This window comes from Mastomys coucha, unplaced genomic scaffold, assembly GCF_008632895.1.
Source record: "Mastomys coucha isolate ucsf_1 unplaced genomic scaffold, UCSF_Mcou_1 pScaffold7, whole genome shotgun sequence".
NCBI classification, from domain to species: domain Eukaryota; kingdom Metazoa; phylum Chordata; class Mammalia; order Rodentia; family Muridae; genus Mastomys; species Mastomys coucha.
In genome coordinates this window covers 14743423-14766004 of record NW_022196913.1, presented here as the reverse complement: position 1 = coordinate 14766004, position 22582 = coordinate 14743423, and the positions used below count along the sequence as shown (strand labels likewise).

The 22582-nt window shown below is 41.3% G+C and overlaps 1 protein-coding gene across 17 annotated transcripts in view; it reads left to right on the top strand.

Moving 5' to 3' along the window:
• Positions 1-1070: 1070 nt before the first annotated feature.
• Positions 1071-22582, top strand: part of Zmynd11 (zinc finger MYND-type containing 11) — an 81464-nt gene continuing 59952 nt past the window's right edge. For 5 of the 17 annotated variants that reach the window (XM_031359391.1, XM_031359386.1, XM_031359383.1 and 2 more), the window contains exons 1-2: positions 1897-1970; positions 16784-16828. The gene's annotated coding sequence lies outside the window, so the exon portion shown is untranslated. Of the gene's footprint in view, positions 1282-1485; positions 1596-1895; positions 1971-11425; positions 12627-16783; positions 16829-22582 lie in introns of those variants that run through there. The other 12 variants (XM_031359390.1, XM_031359388.1, XM_031359387.1 and 9 more) reach the window with 9 other exon arrangements.

The window sequence follows — 22582 nt, the reverse complement described above, 5'->3', positions numbered from 1 at the left end:
CTCCCACCTCTCTCTCACACACACCCAGAAATTTTCATAGTTGAGTAGCTTCTGCAAAATACATAGAAATATAGAAGTAGGCATTCATCTACAGCTGAAATAAGACCTTAAAAAAAAAAAAGGTGGTTTACTTAAAGAAGTGATTCCCAGTCCAACAGTCCAATCAGATACAGCATGATTTCCCCCTGGCATTCTTTAGTCCATCCATCTAGGGTTAAGGGCAAATTTTGAAATAAACTGGTTCTTTCATTCCACCACACAGGTGGGTCCTGGGGATTGAACTCAGCCCTTCAGGCTTGGTGGTGAGTGCCTTTATTTGAAGAGCAATCTTTCTGTCCAGTCATGCCATATTTTATAATTTAAACGAATTATAAATACTTCATGATCTTTGAAGTGGAAAAAAAAAAAAAAGCCAGAAACAAACACCAAAAGAGCAAACAGTCTCTCTGAGATGCTGGTGTGGGTGGCAGGGCTGCTAACAGTTTGAAAGACCACGTTTTATTGGTGTATTTCAAAAGCCAACTCAATGCTACTCTAAGTAAGTTCTAACTTAGAGATCAGCACTGTAAACAGATGGATAATTTGTATAAGAACCCTAGATTTCCAGGGTCGTCGCCAATGATTTTCAGGTACATCAATCCAATGAGAATAGGGACAGGCAATCTTGGCTAATGGGCTTTCCCTTTTAAACTCCTAGCAGGCAAAGGTTGTTAGGACAACGTATGACATCTCTATGTGCTTTTATCTCTACGACTCCCCCCAACCCCCCGACTTTTTAAGCCATATAGCTTAAGGGCTCTCCTCTGATTAGATCTAGAATTGCTCACTAGAAAATATAACCCGTTCCTCACAGCAATTTGTAATGTTCTAACCAGAGTGATAATGGGTGGTCCATTCTTTCTAAACGTCCCGTGTGTGCATTTTCAGGACGGAGGATCTCGGGTGCCTTTGCGAGTCTTTTTTTGAGCACAGGATTGGAAAGCGAGGGATACTAACTATCTTACCCACTCGGGTCAGTACACGGGCGAGTGCTTGTCCAACACGGAGCCATTAGGAGTCGAGCTGAGTGCGGAGCGGGTCCACACCGCAAGCTGCAGCAAGGCAGCCCACCGGGCTTGGCCGCATCCTAACAATGCTACCCTCGTGCCTCGGTGCTCGCCTCCAGCGCGCCTGCACGTACGTAGCTTGCACGTGTGTGTTGATATGGAGTTCGTGTGTGGACCCCTTAGAATATGCTGAAACCGATTTCTCAGAGAGGCGCCGGAGACAGGTCGAGGGAAGGTAGGAGCGGGTGCGGCGGGCTCCCCCGGCCTCGGGGCGGGGAGGCAGCGCGGGCCGCGCAAGTCCTGCGCCCGCCGCTAGAGCCCCCCGTTCGCGGCTCGGCCCAGGCCCCGCGCTCGCCCGGCCCGGCCCGGCCCGGCCCCGCGCGGGCAAACCCTCAAGCGCACACAATGAACTCCGAGGAGGCCGCGAGCTGGGCCGGCTGCCGCGCCCGCACCGTGTGAACCGCCTCTCGGTGGGGATGCCAACTTTGCCCCCCAGGCGTCCTCTGCAGCCCTGCAGGCCCCGCGCCGCCGTCGGGCTGAGGAGACGCGGTGAGTGAGCGAGCGAGCGAACGAGCGAACCAGCGAGCGAGCGAGCGCGCGCGGCGGGCCAGGCCTCCAGCCGGCGCGCGACGCCCCGGCCGCCTCTCCCGGCTTCGCCTCGGCGCGCGCCGAGGCATTTTCTGTGGTGGAAGCCGCCGCCAACATGGCGCCCCTCGAGCCCCGAGCCCTCCGCGCTGAGCCAGCGGGGGGAGCCGGGGAGGAGGGAGGAGATGGCGGGGAGGAGGAGGCGGCGGCCTGCGTCCCCCCCGCCCCCCGCGCCCGTCGCCGGCTGAGGCCCGAGAGGCGCCGGGCGGCGGGAAGGAGGCGGCTCCGGAGGGAGGGCCGGGCGCGGCGGCAGCGGCGGCGGCGGAGCGGAGCATAATGGTGGGGAAAGCTCGGCGGCGGCGGGGCGGCCGGGCGGCGGGGAGGGCGGAGGCCTCCGCGGCGGTGGCGCGGCCTGTGCTGTGGCGGCTGCCGGGGCTGCGGCGGCTGCCGGGGCCGCGGGCTCCGGGTTGGGCGGGCGGGCGGGAGGGCGGCGTCTGACAGTGGCCTCAGGGACTGCCCCGGACTGGTGAGGCCTGATGGGTGGGCGCGTTTCCGCTGTCCAGCACCTTTTACCTCGGGCAGAAGTGGGGAGCAGGCCCGCGTGAAGGCCGCGGAGAACCGCGCGCGGCCTGCTGGCGCCGGGAAGCCGCGGAGTCTTGTGAGCTCCTCCCGCCGGGTCCTCGCGCCTCCCGCTTGGCCAGGCCCTGGGGCCTTTGCGCGGAACGTGTAGCGGGCGGAGGGGGAGCAGTGAAAGCGAACGCTCCTGAGACCCGAGACCGGTGTCCGTCGCTCTGCCCGGGGCTGCGGTCGAGCGGGTAGCGAGGCCTCAGCTGCCTCAACAGGTCCTTCTGGCCGTCCTGGGGGATCAGCCGCCTTGTGCCCACGCAGAGCTGGGGAAGCTGCCTATGGGGGCTGTGGCCCGAACTTTCGCTTGCACTGTCTCCCCTCCTGCCTTTTTCCAGGGCCGAGCCGAGGAGGGGGCTTTTGCAGTGTGTCCGTGGGACTAAGTCGTTGGTGATGTGTTCGTGGTGCTCCGTGTTTGCCGTGTGTCCGTGGTACTGACTGTCCTATGTGATTTGTGTGTAGCTTTCAGTGTCACGGACAGGATGCATGCACACAGTACCCTGCGTCCTCTGATCGGTATAAACCCCGGCCTCTGCCACGGTACAACTGAACTGTGTGTGCACTGTATCCCCGGAGTGATAAGATGTATACATAGTATCTAGCATTGCATACGGTTGAGTATGCAGTCTCCTTGTATAGAGTGTCCAGTGTCATAAAGTGTTACAGAGTATCTGGTGTTAATATCCCTTGCACGACCAGTGTGACTGGTGTCTCATACTGAGTACACACACAGTACCTCGTTTCCTGTAGAGTTGTATACACAGTTACTAGTGTCATAAGTAGTGTTTACACAGTACCTGTGTTAGTAGGAGGCATATACTGTACCTAGTGTCTTAATGTGGTATGTATCCAATTGCTGGTTTCACTTGCTGTGTACATAATGACTGGTGTCAAGTGTGTTTTTGAGCTTAGAGGAAGGGGCCAGGTGGCCCAGTGAGGGACAGGTCGCTCCAAAGGCAGTAAGCAGTTTAAGGGGTTTTTGTGAGACTATCTCACTCAGGCCCTCTCTCTGCTTCACCTGAGAGTTGTTTCCTATAGTCAGTTGTGTTGTATGCCGGCAAAAACATTAAAAAAAAAAAAAATCACTAGGATATGCAGAAAGTAAATGCTTAAAAAAAAAAAAGAAAACAAGACATGTAACAAGATATGTAGCTTAATTATTATGGCATACATAATCTCAAATGATTGGGGGGGGGTGCCATTGATTCCAATTAGTGTCTGGAAGTTATTAGAGAGTGTCTGGTTGTGCTCTAAAAGTTTGAGTGTTTTGTGGTAGTCAAGATGGTGTTTGTACTTTTTAAAATCTCTAATGTGTTCGACTAGAAGAAGAAATGTGAGTTTATGTCCAGGTATATTATGTTCCTGGTCTTTGTTTACATTGTAGTCAGTATTTTGGCTGACTCTATAAGTTGAAAAGGCCAGAGAATCAAAGATCAGAAGACAAGAGACGCGATTATGATCAAGTCCAAATAAGTTTCTTGTTGAACTCTGATTAAGAGAATTGCTGTACTTTATGCACTATTTTTTCTGTCCAGGCTGTTCAGGTGAAAACTGCATCTCTTGTATTCTCCAAGGTGGACAGTTTGATTTTTCTTGCAGTTACCATTTGCAATAAATGCACACTTGAATGTTTTTTTTTTTTTATAGAGAAAAATGGGTTTAAAATGTTAGAACTACACTCTAATTCTACTTAAATATTCCTCAGCTATCCTGAAGTTAGTGCTCTGGGTGGATGTCCATTTGCCTGTTTTCTGTAAAGGACATAGGTTTGTTTCACTCCTTTAAAACCCTCCCTCTATTTCCCTTTAGGATGGTTCTGATAGCATATAATAGACGCATTCATAGCCTGGCATAATTTAATTGAGATGCTAATTGGAGCAAAGATTTTTGACATTTGTAACAGAACTATCACATGCTGTTAGGACAGTGGTTGCTTAAAGCCCTAACCAGCTGGTGGAAGATTTTTATTACTCTCTTTAGTTTTCAGTTGAGTGATTTTTTTTTAAAACAAACAAACAAAAAATCATTAAATCTAAGCAAAGAGAATGTGTCATGAAAAGAAAAAAGAACTGCTTAGCAAATGATCAGCAAACCTTAGCCTTTCACTGCTTGCAAACCTTCAATTGAACTTAACATTGATTTTTTTTCAGGGTGATTAATTTTGTTGTTATTTTTATTTGAGGCATAGCATAATGATTAAAACCACAGACCTAGAGGCCTAGTGACTTGGGTTTGAATCTCCCTTGGGTCATTTAGTAGGCTCTTGGCAAATGACTTAACTTTTGGCAGGTTAGGCAATGAAGAACAAGGAGTAACTGAAGCAAGCTCACAGTTCTTGTGAGGATTAGACCGTTCCTGAAGCAGTGCCAAGCTCCCCAGAACTGTGAGGACAGGTTGCACAGCTGAGGTCCTCGCTACCGTGCACTCTTTCCTTGATTTAGGACCGAAGCTGAGCTCACATCTAGGCTCTCTTGTGTTGCCTGTTAAACCTCTAGTTATCTAGCATGGAAGAAAGTTGTTATTTTCTGTCCCTGTATTTAATCAGTTTTGTTGATTTTGGTTCAAGAAAGACTGCGGATTAGGCACCTATCAATAGTTAGTAAAGTTGCATGTATGCAGGCAACGTTCCTAGAAGTGGTCGTTTCATTAGCCCAGAACATGGCTCAGATGAGATCTGACACCTTAACTCCTCTTCATTTTCAACTTTTGTTTTCTGTGAAAATTATGTATGAAAACTTTCTAGATTTATTGTTATTGTGCATGTTTATGTATAATGTGTACCAGTGTGCATACTGAGACATAAGTTTGGAAGTCAAAAGACAACTTGCAGGAATGAGTTCTCTCTGTTTTGGGGACTGAATTCAGAATCAACAGGTTTTTATAGCAAGTGCCTTTACAGACTGAGCCATCTTGCTGGCTCAAAACTTTGTAGAGTTAGTTTTTATCTTGATATATTGTTACTTTGCTTCCCTCAGTGTGCCCTTGCTGTTGCTGTTTTTGTTTTTCTCCCTCCTTTTTTGGGTTTAATTTACAAATCATATAAAGACTAACAGGGCTACACACATACACACACACACACACACACACACACACAGCACTCAGAAGCAATTTTAACAATTGTGGTTTTGGATTTTTAAATCATTACTTCTGAACCCCTGGTATTTATCATCCCCGACAAATATACATAGCTGAAACAGAGCATCTGAGAGTTATTTTAAACATTGGCTCTAGTTGGTACTTTTACTCACCTACAATCCCCTATCTGTACAACTTCAAGTTATATGTTTTATATTGCCTCAGTAGATAGTCTGCAGAGAACAACTGAGGCCATCCTTTCAACAGCTCATTATGGTAACGAAGTCCATTTCTCATCCATATTTTTTCTAAGAATTGATAAAAGAGGTGAAAGGCAGCTAGTTTATATCTGCACATGGCTCTCCTACAGTGACTGTGAGCTGCTTGCAGTGCCTGTTGTCTTATTGTCCCAAGAAGTGCAGCTAGGTTGTGCTAAGGTGATTGTGAGTATTAGGGACCTGTGGCTTCCTATGGTTCTCTGTTGAAATGTAACCACAGAAGTGAGTACTGTGACATTAAGCATTGCTGCATCTCTACCACTGTGGAGTGTTCACCTACACTGACTCACTTAAAATTTTGCATATTGTCATCTTAAAAGAATAGAAGTCTTTAAATATGGGAAATTGAGCGCCTTGTAGCAGTGTGCTCCCCATCCTATTGTTCATGCACATGCCTGTGCACTGGAACACATGTTTTTAAGCTGGGTGGTGGTGGCGCATGCCTTTAATCCCAGCACTTAGGAGGCAGAGGCAGACAGATTTCTGAATTCGAGGCCAGCCTGGTCTACAGAGTGAGTTCCAGGACAGCCAATGTTTTTAAATGTTAACAAATTCAGATAAATTGAAATTATGTATTTTTCCTCATCATAATGCAATAAAAGTTAAATAAAAAAGAATCAGAATCAAAATTATTTATAAATACAAAGCAATAATCTGTAAACAAAACATGCATTTGGACATTTAAAAATATTTTCATAGTCCGTTGTGTATTGTCTATTCAGGTAGATAAAATTAAGCAAATTGTTAGAGGGAGATACTTAACTGAACTATTTGACTATTAATAACAGGTTAGTCAGATGCTTAATCTTTCAGATTTTTATAATATCTTCTATTCAATAATAGATTTTTGGTTTTTAAACAGGTTTTTTTTTTTTTTTTGGTTTTTTTTTGGAAACAGGGTTTCTCTGTGTAGCCCTGGCCGTCCTGGACTCACTCTGTAGACCAGGCTGGCCTCGAACTCAGAAATCCGCCTGCCTCTGCCTCCCAAGTGCTGGGATTAAAGGCGTGCGCCACCACTGCCCGGCATTTAAACAGGTTTTTTAAAGGAGGCTTTAATATTTGGGACAGTGTTCTCACAGTGAGATGCAGGGTAAGACTTTGGCACCTGTTAAATAAGAGGAGTAGAAATCCCTTATGTCCAAGCACTGAAGTCATTTATTTACTATGCCATTGTAAAGATATGGCTCCTTTGGCTGTGTGGCAAGGTTTATGAAGTTTATTCCATGAAGTATTTGCTTTATGAGTGGCTACAACATACCTGACTTCATATAAAACTTAAAAAAATAAAACATAGACAGTAGTAAATACTGGTAGGTCAGAGTTTTTAGACATTTGAAAGATAGGTAGGTAAACCAGTCCTATCTTTACACACCTTTAACCCCAGTACACAGAGGCAAAGACAGTTGGATCTTTGAGTTTGAGGCTACCCTGGTCTACAGAGAGAGTTCCGGGCCAGCTAGAGCTATACAGAGAAACCCTGTCTCAAAAAACCAAGAAATGAACAAATGAATAGATGAATGATAGACCAGCATCTGTTTATTTCATAGATAATGGGAAAGATCGATTTAAAAACAGGCCATAGGTGAATTAGAAATGGTGTGTTGCTGACAACTTGCATAGTTTTTTTTTATTAGATGTTTTCTTTATTTACATGTTATACAATATCTCCTTTCCCAGGTTCCCCTCCAAAAAGAAGAAAAAATAAATAAAATAAAAAAACAAAAACAAAAACAAACCCCTGTTCCCTCCCCCTCCCCCTGCTCACTACCTCACCCTCTCCTGCTTCCTGGCCCTGGCATTCCCCTACACTGGGGCATAGAACCTTCACAGGGCCAAGGGCCTCTCCTCCCTTTGATGACCTACTTGGTCATCCTCTTGCATAGTTTTTTTTAAAACTGAATAATATTTTAGAAGCAAATTAGTTTTGTTTTAAGGCATACTTTAAGTCCATAGTTATGTATAACATAAGATCACATTGAAATGTTATATTGTATTTTGTATAAATAAAATAATGTATAATTTTTGGTATATTTATTAATACATTATTATTTATTGAAACTTTGCTTTGTATCAGATATTTGCTAGATACTGAGGTGAATAAGATAGGAAGTTAGAGTAACAGTTATCAAGCCAGTGAAATAAAATGTAATGAGAAGTAAGTCCAGCGTGCTACAGTGTGGATAAGCTGAGATATATTGTATTTGAGTTGAGATTCTTTTGAAGATCTTAATATTGTAGATGTCTAATTTATTCTGGTTTGAAACCTTGAGATAATCACTTGTGGTTTCTAAAAGCTACTTTTTTTACTCTGTTGAAAAGCAAGGCTGGAATAAACACCCAGAACATGCTTCCCCAGGTATTATCAGAGCAGGTAAAGAAAGGTAGAGCTGATGAAGATTGTTAGTGCTTTCCCAACTACTTTAGTCTGTTGAGTAAATCTAAAATATAGCTTAAAGAATGGGGTATCATATCCCCTAGTTTTAGCATTTATTATGAGAACATGAAAGATCGATGCAAATTTTAAAATGAATATGTGTTGAGAGTCTGTAACATAATAAATATTCTTACTACTGAATCAGGAAGACACTAACTTCCTAGACTGAGGCATTTCACCATGCACATTAAATTGCTTTAATAGTCTACTTTGTGAGCAGTTTTTAGAAAGCCTTCATTCCTTGTAAATATGGCCTTTGGCAACACCTTTTTATGTTACCATTATTTTAAGGTGTTGAGCACTTACCATACTAGCAATGTTATATATTCCATCTATCTCTCACATTAGTGTCTTGAGGGAAATAGTGCAATTTCCTAGTAAAGGAGCAGGCTCCTGTTGCCCAGGGTCACAGAGATGTGATCAAATTGCTTTGAATCCAAACTTAGGAGCACCAAATGTTCAGTCCATTGTTCTTAGTCTCTCTGAGTCCCTTGAACCTGCTGGGGTCTGTACTGAATCACCTGTCTCCCTGGAGGGCCTTTATAAATCTGTTAAAGAAAGAAAGAAGGAGAAAGAGAGAGAGAGAAAGATATATATATATATATATAGAGAGAGAGAGAGAGAGAGAAGCATAAAATAAGACTGTGTGACCATGCTCATTTGAAAACAAGAAAAGAATATTAGAAAACTGATAATCAGAACATTTCATAAATAAAGTTCTGGTTAGTTCCAATTTCTTTGTTAATGATAGCTAGTAATCTAAGAACAAGCATATATAATTGGTTCATTTTCTTTCTGTTGCCATAGCAGCTCTTATTATGGAGACACAACTTGGCTCAAGTTCAGGAGTAGTGAGTGGGGATACTTAAATCTTTATTTTAGTGTTTACAGTAAGAGAAACATGCTTGGGAATACTTGGCATGAACTCCAGTGCTAGTCTTAGGAGGGGCGGCCATTGTCTTGAATTTTAGCTGTCTCTCAACTGGGTAAGTTAATTTGGACTGAAATCCTAAGTTCTGGAAAGCTGCTCTGCAAGCTAAGCCTTCAGATGTCTGCAGGGTATGTTCTGCTGTCCACAGTGAGAGGGTGTGATTCCCGGAGAAGCCCGTGCTGGAAGGAGGGGCTGAGCAGCCGTGCAGCATCCAGAGTCCCATTCTCCAGGCAGGCAGCAGTGATGCTGCAGTGGGGTATTAAATATGATTTTCTCATTTAGTAGCTATGCACAAGTTTTCAGAAAGAAGCAGTCCCTTAATGAAGGCTAATTATGGGGACGCTTTCTCAACTTGAAAGCTATTAGTTTCTTTTTCTTTTTCAGTTTTATTTTTGTCATTTAATTTATCTGCTTAGTATTTTTCTGTCTTAAAATTGCATTGGAAAAGCACTATTGAGCAAATCCTTAATTTCTAATCGGATTGTTATATGGAGCCCTTTCCCAATTAACATAAAGTTCATTTATTTTAACTGCTCGGGTATTACAGTTGAATACAGAGAGACTATTTGGGGGGAGGGTAATTTACCATTGGAGATGTGTTATAAACTACAAAGAAAAAAGTCTAAGGTAACTTGTTTTCTACTTTGTTTTTGTTAGCATTTCTCTTTATATACAGAAATATCAAATTAACTTCAGATGCCTGAGGTTTTTATTTTAAAATTCCTAAATATTTTAGAACTCTGCACATATGTATGTGTGTGTGTGTGTGTGTATCTTCTGCACATAAAATTTTAAAAAGTCACTTGCTTCTGATTCACATTTCAGGTAAGAAACTATCATTTGAAGATTTTTTAGAATTGTTAAATTAGTTTTTCTCATTCCAATTAATTAAAAGCTATTTAGACATCAGTTAAACTCAAAGTTAGAGTTTTTTGTTCATTTGTATATTTTAAATGTTAATGAAAAATATCCTATGTAAGCCTGGCTTGCAGTAAAGCTGGAACTCTCCATCTTGAGGGGAATTTTAGATGACAGTGCTATAGGATTAACATTAGGAACAAAGAATAGTTTATCATACTGGTTCTCAGTTGTGGATGAGCATCTGAACTATTTATTATTACTATTGTTATAAAAATGTTGATTCAGAATATTTGAAGGTGGGACTGGACTCTAATTCTGTAAAGCCCCATTTTTAGTTTCTGCAGTAATCAATCTCTCTCTCTCTCTCTCTCTCTCTCTCTCTCTCTCTCTCTCTCTCTGTGTGTGTGTGTGTGTACCTTTGCAAGATCTTTTTTGGGATAGCTTACTGAAAATGATGTATCCTGGGACCTTTAGCTCTACTTCTCAGAAATTGCTGAAGAATCAGACCTTACATGTTTATCATGTATGCATGAGGCCCCAGGTTCTATCTTTAGCACCAAAAATCAATGAATCAAGTATCCAAAGGAACAGAATGACCAAGTAGCCTGAGAAAGAAATGCATCTCTAAAGAAAGCTTGAAGTCTTTCCATGCTTCTCAGGAATGTAACTATATTGCCACTGTGCCAGACTGGGAAGATGACTGACTGTCCAAGGGCATTGAAACTCCCTGGTGGCATCAGATAGAGCTAGAGTCACTGGTTCCTGTGCATATCTGGGGATAAAGCAGGCTCAGAAAATGAGCTCCATGCAGCTTGGATGATCCCATATGACTGTAAAGCAGAAGCATTCCTGTTCCACATGAACTTCCCAGGATTCCTCATTGCTCGGATCAAGAGCATCATTTCCCTAGAGCAGGCATCTCAGCTCTCTTAGGTGTGCAGCTCTCAGTAGTGTGGGCATCTGAGGAAATGTTCCAGCTCTTCTTCTGGCCATCTCCTTCAGCCCCAGCCTTTCTGTGTGCTTGAATGATTCTTGTTTCCCCTTTATTCTGGGCCCTTTCCAGTACTTTGTTCTCCCTTCATGGATTATAAGCGTGGTTCCTTCTGTTGAGTGTCTGGCATATCTGGCTTATTTTCTTTGCCCTGGAAGAAGTCCCTGAGCTGTGTTACTTTTGCAGCAGCCACAGTGGCCCATGTCTGCAGACTCCTCCACTTCTGTACTGTCACAGAAATCCCAGGGACTAGGCAATACCTGGCAATTTGCATAGGCATCTCTGAGCCATCTTGAATATAGTGTTCACACTCTTCCAGCTCCACAAAAAGTTAAACTGAATGGCAGACCGGCTTCGGAGGAAGGATTTAGAGTGGGTACCACTGATGAAGTACTCACCAGTGTCAGCACCTGCTCCTCTCCTGCCTGTGTGGTCCAGTCCATTTGGAGTCACTGTCTGCAATGATGATAACCAACTCCTTCCTCTTCTTTAAGAGGGTACCAAGCTATATTTTTGTCTATAAAAATACTTTAAATTCTGGATCAGAAATATTTATATATTTTTTTGTTGCTGTTAGACTTTTATTTAAATGAAACCATTCTTACAAAAGAGAATATTTTTACAAAGGAGTTTTTTTGTTGTTGTTGTTTTTTGTTTTTTTACAGAATTTTAACAGAAAATTTTAGATGGCAGTACTCTCTGGCTTTGTATTTGTTTCTAAGTCCAGGTACCATTTCCTGGATAGCTCTCAGTGCTATAAGAAGGGAAGGGAACCTAACTTTGGGCTCACAGACTGGGATTTACTTAGAAGTGCTGGCATTCTGTGAAAAAGGCTCCACTGAAGATTGGCTGCACCAACCTGCTTTCTGTCACCTTGGTGAAGAGGGACCACAGGCTACTTTGGCCTTTCTGTGTTACTGCTCTCTCTGTGAGATGGGAATACAGTGTTACAAGGCAGTAGTCAGAGCACAATAATTTTACTTCCTTTAGAGATGATAGTCCTATTAGGACATTTTAAGGTATATATTCATATTCCAATTTTCCCTCTTGAGTTTTTTATAAAAGTTTCCACTTTTCCCTCAAGCATTAGCCAAGGCATTCTGTTTATTCATTCAATAAGTAATCCCCACCATGTGCAATTATCACTGCTATATTAAAGAGTTTGATGATTGGATTTAAAGTTTGTAGGTGGGCTGCAGGTGTTGTTCAGTGGTAGATCACTTGCCTTTAATTTGCAAGGCACTAGGTTTAATCCCCATTATTTCAAGAAGTAAAAAGTGCATGCGTGTATCACATTGTGTGCATTTGGTGTTTTTGTCAAGTTCGTCTCCTTTCTGTCATCAGCCCAGTGATTTGATTTGTTTTACTTTTACAAAGTTCTTAACATCATATTCTTATGATTTAAGGGTTTTTCTGTTACTGTATAAGTTCCTTGAATTAGCTTTTAAACTTTCTTAAACATACCCAAGTGCTGTTTGTAAAATAGGAGGGTTAAATGAATGTATAGGTTGTCAAAAGAATCAGCTCTTAATCTTTGCAGTGTCTGTTTTGTGTAGGCAAAACTCTGATTCTGTTGTACTGGACACACTAAAGAGTAAATGCTTGAACAAACAGCTGTGGGATCTTAGACACCTTCTCCAAGGTGTGTGCTCACCTGGGTTCTCCAAGTCTTACCTCACTGCTCTGATTGAAATATCCTTCCACTTCCCACAGTGACTTAAACTGTATTCCCCTGCCTGCACCATTCTTGTAGCCAACACTAGCTGCCTTTTCAGGAGACCAGAGACATGGCCACTGAGAAGTAAGTAACATGCTTCTCTGCAGTCTGTAAACCTGCCTCCATCTGTCAGAGCCCTCACCTGTGTTCTGCGTAGCATCCCTTCCAGAAACCTTTGCCTGTTCTATGAGCATGTTGTTTCCCTTCCATTTACTTCCCATCATTACCAAATCAAGCAAAGGAAACAAAACCAAACAACAACAAAAGTCTTCAGTGAATTCTATGCCCATCTCTAGGGGCTTCTTTTCTCTCCTTCAGACATCTCTATTATCTGTAAACACTTGTCTAAAGCTTATCTTTATATTCTCTACTTTCCTCATTGTCAGCAGACCCTGCCCCAGCCTCTCCCATTTATAGACTAGATAGGTGATCTTTGAGTTGTGAAGCCCACAGATGACTGGTTTGTTTCATCAGCTGGGGACTCCTGGGCCAATCCCTCCCTGTAGCCCTTCTTTCCTCTGTTCCCTTAGTGCCACACTTCCTTTTCTCTTCTCTGTGACCTTTCAACTTCTCTTAGACCCTTCTTCTGCAGCCCCAAATTGCAAATGATTGGCATCCATGCTCTGCACTGTGTTGAATCACCTCTCTAGTTATGGGTTCAAGCCACATAACCAGCCACATGCTCTCAGCTTGAACAAATAGAGCTTGTTGACTCAAGTGGGCGTACAGCATTACGTCTTACTATCTAATAGTACTGGAAATCCAAAGGGAGGATGGACTCTTAAGTAATGCATTCTGCAGCTCAGAGGACAGCTCTTCCTTTGTTTATTCTGCTACTTTCAGATAGGCTTTATTCTAAGGCTGGTCTCAGGGTGGTAAGGTAGCCCCAGGAGTTTGGAATATTACATTCAGACCCAGTATTATATAGAGAACAAAATGACCATTTTTAGACATTTAAGAAGTTTAGATTTCCAAGTCCCACTAGCATCCATCTCTCTCCTGACTGACATACCTTGCTGAGATTCTTAGCAGAGAGGGAGAGTGAAATTCCCAGGACAGGACAGAGGAACCATGTGAGGCCAGTAGCTGCTGGCAGTTTAATCACTTTACTAAAACCTCTTCAGTGACTTCCCTTTTCCCTTTGGGTCTCAAAACCTTTATAATGACTTACATTTTTTTCCAGTGAACTGGCTCCAGACAGTCTTATTATGGAGTAATCTCACTGACTTATACTATGCATCCTGGGGGGGGGGGCGCGGGGTAGAGTCTCTGAATCTGGGTCCTTTCCTCAGGAAAGCCTGCACTGATCATGAAGTGAGTGCATAGAATATAATTAGCTCTTAGAGAATCTGCATACAAAACATGAAAATTATGATTTGTATGAATATAAGTTGATCAGTTGATTGACTGGATATTGTATTATTGAGTAATTAGGAGACAAGATAACTAGTACAGAGCTATAAACTGCCCTTCACCACACCAAGCAAGGGTAAAACCAGTGTTGGGTAGCTCAGATAGCATTTGCTAGGTCACTGGGTCACTGTTTTAAAATGTCAATATCTATAGTTTACTTTTCGAAGAATGAAGTATTCTTAAAACATAATTAAATGTAGTGTTATTTTACTATTTTGATATTTGTGTCTTAAATTCTGTGTCTTAGTTTATATTTTTTGGTAGTGAGCCTAGCCTTTAATAGCTGAGTCATCTCTCCAGGCCCTGTCGCAGTTTATATGAGAATAAATTTAATGTTTTTGCCAAGTCTTACACTTAAATTGTACATGATGTCACTTAGGAGACAGGCAGAGAGACTGTGATGATCTAGTAAAACAGCACATTTCCTAGACAATAGGATGTTTAATTATTATTATTATTATTATTATTATTATTATTATTATTATTATTATTATTTTTGGTTTTTCGAGACAGGGTTTCTCTGTGTAGCCTTGGCTGTCCTGGAACTCACTCTGTAGACCAGGCTGGCCTTGAACTCAGAAATCTACCTGCCTCCGCCTCCCAAGTGCTGGGATTAAAGGCGTGTGCCACCACTGCCTGACGACAATAGAATGTTTATTAGTTACTTTGCCCTGTAAAGTGTCAAAAATAGTGAAGGAGAATATTTGGGAAATGTAGTCCAAAGTGCAGGAAGTTTCCCAGGTTTACCTCAGGCTTTCCTGCAAGTGGGCTGCATGTGAGCTAGATTAGTACTGTCCTGGCACAGTTGAGAAATTAGTCTGTGGGCTCTGGCCCTCTTAAGACAGAATTGTTTTAGAAAACAATATACCTCCATAAAACACAATAATTTGACATATCTAGTTTTTTTGGAAACTGATTCTTTTCTCCTTCTCTTCCAAACCTGCACATTCCCCCACACCAAACTTCCAATCCTCTCTGAATACAGACATTAGCAGCCAGCCATTGTAGATGAGTTAGAAATGCAAAATGGTACCAAGTCTAGATGATGCCCTGTTCAGAATGGTGGGAAATACATTTAACCAGAGTGCTTTGAAGCCCAACTGCCAAGCAGTTGTTGTTGGCAGTTAAGCCTTTAATGCATTGTCAGTGTCTTGCTATATCCACTGTTAGCTGAAACTGCAGATTATGTGCAGTAATTTTAATATCTCAAGTTATATTTTATATTTCCAAATATGCTGTACATTTTGAGATAATTCAGTAAGACAATACCAAAACTAAACTAAGATTGAAGCTTTTGCTCCCCAGCCTGTCAGAAAGCATCTCTGTGACTCGGGGGCAGCAGCCAGAAACTCGGATGCCCCACCCTCACCAGCATGTGTTTGCTGTTTGGTCTAGAAAATGTTGCTAGCATGTCCTCATGCTTTATCCTCTTGGTTATTAATATTTTCTGTGGTAAAATGAAACACTGTCAACCTCATTACAGTATATCTGTTAGATAGAATGATGATTGAGAGTATAAATTATGGTAATTTTCATGTAGTTAAAGTTAACAAAAAGAATATGTTTGTTCTAATTTTGTCAATTAACTATTACTTATCAAATAATTTTAAAATTAAAGTTAATTTATTAAAAGATGATTCTGAATAGAAGGTCAGTACAGGTCTGTAAAAATAACTCACGCAGACATTTCTTTAGTCAGTGACAGATGTTTGCATCTAACGGTTGACTCACTCCTCCCCAAGTCTCCCTCTAGTGCATTTATCATGGTACCCAGTTTATCATGTGAGTCACAATCTGAAACACGAAATTGTTTCTGCCTTCTGTAGCTTTGGAATTTAATGTTATGCAATCAGTAAATTATGAAAGATCCTTTTTGAGAAACTGAGAAATGAAATGATTTGGTAATTTGTTGTAACTAGAGTAGCTGTCACATAACACATGAATGACCAGTTAAGTAGGCTTGAAGAAAATGCCAGAATGTCCTACCTCTTATAATTTTAGGTTCCTGTATGGCAAGGGTTATTTCATCTCCACTAACTGTTAGGAATCCTGTTGAAATTTTAAGGTCCGACCAAGTGATTCCTGGTTTAGAGAGGGTGACTGCCCAGAGCTGGCATGGCTGGCTGGAAATGTTTCAGAAAGTGTTTATTTCCTCCATCCACCTCTTTAATGTGGTTTCAGAATGCGGATACTGTTAAACTAGTTTTTCAGCATATGAGTTTATGGCCCTGCAATTTAACTCCACTGCGGTTATATTCTGTAGAGTCACTACACACTTACCTGGGTATAGGCTTGGGATGCCGCTCCATTTCCAAGAATCACGTGGCCTCAGAAAACTCTCATTTTGAGACCCCAGGGTGGGCACAAGAAGCCCCTATGAAATTGAGTTTGGCTGAATACTCTTCTTTGGGACAATCCTGGATATTAAAAACTGCACTAATAGTATACATTTGGAAGCCAGTATGGACAATTCTAGTATACCATGTAGCCCTGGATGTCCTAGAACTTACTATGTAGACTAGACTAGCTACCAACTTATAACTATCCACCTGCCTCTGTCTCCCATGTTCTAGGATTAAAGGTGAAGTGCACAATTGGCTGAATTGTTTAATTCTTAAAGAAGTCATTTACTTGGAAAGTTTAATTTTTTGAACATCATACATGTAAATTAGGTTAAATCAAGTATTACTATATTTTAATGTCTTATTTATACAAGTCATGTACCTGTAACTTGATAACAGTCTTTATTTCTGTTTATATGATTAATTTTTTAGCATATATGTACCACATGCTTTAGTTTAATTTCTGCTTTTTGTTAATTTTCTTAGGTTAGCAAATGAAATGATGGGTTTCATCATGACCTCTTCTTACAGGTGTGTCATATTGTTCTCACTTGTGTCCCATGCCCTCCCTATGACCCCCTTGCTCTGCTTTTGTATCATAAGTACTCTGTCACCATCTCTCATTTCACACCTCCCTGACTAGTTGTTTACCTGTGCATACAAGTATTTAAATATATGCACCATATGTAATTTTTGGGCTAGGTTCTACACATAAGACACAAGGTATTTATCATTATGAGCCCAGCTTACTTTGCTTAACATAATGATTTTTAGCTTAATTTCTTTTTAATTAGTTAATTAATTACTTTTTACACTCCAGATTTTATTCTCCTGCCCTCTGCACCATCCACTCTCCAACTATTTCACAACCCATACCTCCTCCCCACCCCACTGTCTCTACGAGGATGCCCCAAACCCCCAGCCTCCACCCCACCTGACCTCTAAACTCCCTGGGGCCTCCAGTCTCTTGAGGGTTAAGTGTATCATCTCTGATTAAACCCAGACCTGGCAGTCCTCTGCTGTATGTGTGTTGGAGGCCTCGTGTCAGCTGGTGTATGCTGCCTGGTTGGTGGTCCAGTGTTTGAGAGATCTTGGGGGTCCAGATTAATTGAGACTGTTGATCCTACATGGTAGCCCTTCTCCTCAGCTTCTTTCAGCCTTCCCTAATTCAACCACAGGGGCCAGCAGCTTCTGTCCATTGGTTGGGTACAAATATTTGCATCTGACTCTTTCAGCTGCTTGTTGGGTCTTCCAGAGTGCAGTCATGTTTTTTTCTGAGTGCTCCTTAGCCTCAGTAACAGTGTCAGGCCTAAGTAATGCCATTGCTGTAGCATAAAAGCCTCCGGTGAGCAAAACCTTTGTATGTTCAGATGACAAGGTCACGTTGGAAGCAGATTAGTACAGGCTATGGACTTGAGAGGAAGACTTAGCGAGGCAGTTCTCGTGGCTGAGTTTGAGTACTCACAAAGCTCAAGATTGTGATTCTGAGTACCTACTGGAAAAAAAAAAAAGCAAAAGATAATGCTCTCTGTCACTGATTTCTTGTCATCGGTGGCAGCACTGAGAGTTTAGGTTTAAATTTGGTTTTAAACTAAAAATTATAATTTATATTATATATTGCTAGATTCAGTTGCTATGAAAGTTTGCTACCTAGGTCTTGGAATTAATGACATTTAAAATATATTACAAAGGGTTGGAGAGATGGCTGTTCTAGAGTGTACTCTTCCAAGAGGACTAAAATTGGGTCCCGAGTACCCTTGAGTGACTCACAACAGCCTGTAACTCCAGCTTCAACTCCAGGAGATCCAGTGTCCTCTGCTGACCTCTGAGGGCACCTGCATTCATGTGTGCATACTCACCCCCACAGACAAGACACATAATTAAAAAATAATAAAAATAAAAATGTAAAAATATAAGAAAAACATATATAGCAAAAATATGATTATATCACAAGAGTCTTATAGTTCTCCCACCTTTATATGCTTAGAAATTATAGTAATTTATGTGTGCCTGTGTACATGTGCATATTCATTTACATCATTTATATGCATTTTTAATTTAATTTTTTGATTGGATCATTCACTGGCCTGGCACTCAGAATTAGGCTAGCTTGTCATAGGAATCCACTTGTCTATATATATCCCCAGTGTTTGGATTACAAGTGTGTACCACTGTGCCCAGCCTTTTACATAGGTTCTGGGAATCAAACTCTGGTCTTGAAGCTTGTGAAGCAAGGTCTTTACCACACTAGCTGTCTCCTCAACACCATTTCTGCAGTGCTTTTTTTTTTAAGTTAATAATAACAAAAACAGATAGTAGCTAGTGTGTGCGTGTGTGTGTAGGGTCTTATTATGTAGCTCTGGTTATCCTGGAGCTCACCGTGTAGACCAGACTGGCTTCAGAATCAGAGAGCTTCTCTGCCTTGCAGATGCTGGGATTAAAGGTGTGTGCCACTATGCCAGCAAAGTGTCAGAGAAAGGAAGGAGAGGTATATTTAACTCTCAGCAATCATCTTTTGAAAGTACTTTGTTAATTTGATGACTTTTAATAGCTTTGATCAAGTAAAATAGCAGAGTGACCTCCCGTTGTTCTGTTTGGCTGGTTTTATTCCATTATTGTCTGCCCTAAACTGTTCAGCCGATGCTGTACATGTGGTAGTTTAGATGGTTTTTACCCACAAGAGTGCTCGCGCAGAGTAGGTACATTTATGCTAGTTTCTGCCACATCCCCCTCCACTCATGCTGGGATTTTTAATGTAGAAAAGCCTGTTTTTCTATAGTCTTGACACCAGTACATTGCCAGATACCAGTTTCACTAGCCTCATACTTAGCAGTGGTCCATAAAATGTAGTTTAAAATTCCACTTTTCTAATCATAAGAGAAATTAGGTATGCTGTTTGTAGGCTTTTCCTGCTTTCTGCTTTTTGTTATGTTTTGCTTGTTTTTTTTTCTTTTTTCTTTTCTTTAAGAAAAATGTAGGGCTCCATTAAATATTAGAGATCTTAGCCTTTTATTTGTGGTGCAAATGACAAAGTTTCTTATCTGCTAACTTATCCAGCTTGCCATTTAAACAACTCTTTTGCTTTATATATAATGTATTTTGAACATGTGAGAGTTTGATGCTAAAGCAAATATTTTTCCTTTTTTAACTTTTAGGTTTTATGCTTAGTTTGTGGTGCTGATGGCTCACAGTTCTAGTCAGATTTTTCCGCCCTTCCCTAGTTTGTCTGCTCCAGGATTTTGAGTAAGAGGAGTCTCCCCCTTTCCCCCCCCCCCCCCCCCGCTTGACATTAAAAGGCTTCATTTACATTTTCTATTGCTGGACAGTTCCATTTTTTCAGACTCTTGGCTAGACAAGACAAGACCTCAGGCTTTCCTTTTTCATGACTTATTAGCTTATCTTTACTACTTCCTGAGAAAATTTACATAGATCATGAAGTTGTGTGGTATCTGGATGACTGAAAGTGTCTCTTGTCACTCTCCAGTTAATTGTTTAGGTGGCTTAGAAATGTAGGTAGAAGCCAGTTTCTCCTCAGCAGTAGAAGGTAGGCCATGTGAAGTGTGGTGCCAGTCGTCTGAGCCCACTTGCCTTAACCTATACCGCCTTGGAGCCTTGCTGTCTGCCTATGCCTCTGCCTAGCCACACTGGCCTTCTTTCTCAAATGCTGTTTCCAAAACATGTTGCTCAGAGACTAGATCACACTTTCTTCTTTGTTACTCACTGTAAATTTTTTTAACTTTGTTGACAGTTACACCAACTTTAATTTCAAACCCTTTAAACTCAGCATTATTTTTTAACATTTTGTTAGCATTCTTATTTGTAAAAGAACCACAATATGGAAACTCTTAAGAGAATTGATAAACTAATTTTTGACTTTTGATTCTCTAATAAATTCTTAGATAAGACACCAAAGTGTGACCAACTAAAGAAGTAAATTCTGTTTCAGCAAAATTAAAACCTTTCTGTGTATCAAAGGATGCCACTTTAAAAAAAAAAGTAAAGAGTTAGGTGTGGTATATAATTGTAATCTTAGCCGATGGGAAATTGAGACAGAAAGACTGAAAATTTTAAGGCCACTTCTGGGCTACATCTTGAGATCCTGTCTTAGAGTGGTGGGGAGGGAGCAAGAGAGAGACAAGAACTCATAACGGATAAAAATAAATGGTGAATGCAGCATGTAGGCAGGAGGAAGCTGAGAAACTTACATGTCCAAAGAGGAGTTAATTAATACCTAGACTCTTCAAAGCTCCCATGCACCAACTAAATGACAGTTAATGTGGACAAAGAATTTGAAGGACGTTTCTCTCAAGAAAATGATGGCAAAAAGCCAGTAAAACATAAGAAGATGTTCAATATTACTGGTTATTATGGAAATCGATAAATCACAACCATAGTCATAGACTGTTTTACACCTACACAAATGGCTATGATTTAAAAATAAGAGAAAGTAAATTAAAAATTAAATAAAAAATAGTGTTTGTAATGATTTGCAGAAATTGGACAGCTTGCTTATATTGCCGGCCAGGGTGTCATGGTTTGGCTACTATAGAAATCACTTTTCTAATTGTTGCTAAGGTTAAATAGATCTGCTGTGAGATTTAGTAGTTCCTATTCTGGGTATATCCCTAAGGAATTGAATGCATACACTTCTGCCAGTGTTGTTGACAACTAGACATTAGGGACCACTGTGCACATCCATGAATTGATGGGTGAACAAAGCGTAATACCTGTATTCAGGAGATACTGTGCAGGGATGAGAAGACCTGAACATTTGATACATTCTGGAACAGATGGACTGGGAAACATGATAATAAGTGAAGTAAGCCAGGTACAGACCACACACTGAGATTCCACTTGTGAAATACCTTTGCTACATACACCCCACCTCGCTAAGCTAGCCATTTCATATATGTGAGTTTATGGTTTATAGTTCAATAAAAACAAGTTTTCACTTTTCTAACTTGTCATTTCATTTTTACAAATTAGCCTTTTAGTCTGGACACATCCTTTGGACATACAAATTGCTGTGGCCTGAATATCAGATATGGATTTTATGCTCTGGAATTCATTTTGGAACTCAATATTTATCTTTAAAAAGGAGAAACTTAATTTTTTGGAAGTAGAGCTTGTGGAAAATCATCAGAGTTGGACCCTTTGATTAAATACTGGTGGCTTTATAAGAGAAAGACCTTACATGTGTGAGTGTGATCATCCTGTGATGCTCAGCACTGCTGAGCCCCTTGGCAGGGACAGGCCCTCTATTTAGACTAGGACAGGGAGCCAAAACAGACTTCTAGTAACTTACCTAGCTTGGCTATTGTGATACTAGGGATGGAAAAGACTCAAGCTAGTGCAGTTAAAGTGGCACATTTAGCTATGCAGGCATGTAAACGTAACCTGGCACTCGTGCAGCAGAGGCAGGCAGATCTCTGAGTCTAAAGCCAGCTTGTTCTACAGGACAGCCAGGGGTATACAGAGACCCTGTCTTGGAAAAACCAACTTTGAAAGACTTGGATGTTTTCAGTCTAATATGTAGACACCTAGCAGGGCATCCACTCTGAATTCTTTGCCTCCCTCCACACCAGATGCTCACACATGTGGGATGGTCCATCTGCTTGCTTTGGAAGATCATGGTGGAATATTTGAGATTCACTCCTCTTAAGACATGGTAGCCAACTTTATCATTATTTTGAACTAACTTTATTCTTTCTCTGTCCTTTTTTTTTTTTTTCAAATTAAAAAGTAGAGGTAAACTACACATAAAATTTGCCATCTTAACTATTTGAAGCACATAGTTCAGTGTAAAGGTATCTATGTCAATGACACCAACCCTACAACTCACTAAGCAGAAGCTCTCCATCCCTTCACACCTAGCTCTTGGCAGCCAAAGGTTCATTGTAATACATTAAAATTAATTAACTCTGCAGGGACTGTTTATTCAGGAAGCATTTATTCTTATCTATTTCATGATAAAGGTTATCAAAGACATAGTTAAAGCTTAAAATAGGTGTGCTTTAGAAGCTGAAAGCTAGGGTGATGGCACACACTTGGCATCCTATCAGGTGGGAGGTTGAGGCAGGAAGATCACTAGTTCTAGCCAACCCCCTCCTTGCAGGGGGGGGGGATCAAACCCCTAACTTAAATTAAGTAAAAAATTCAAATCTGATATTACTTGGCAGCTAGTACATGTAAAATAACTCGATAGAAATTGACAATGGAGGCCGGGCGGTGGTGGCGCACGCCTTTAATCCCAGCACTTGGGAGGCAGAGGCAGGCGGATTTCTG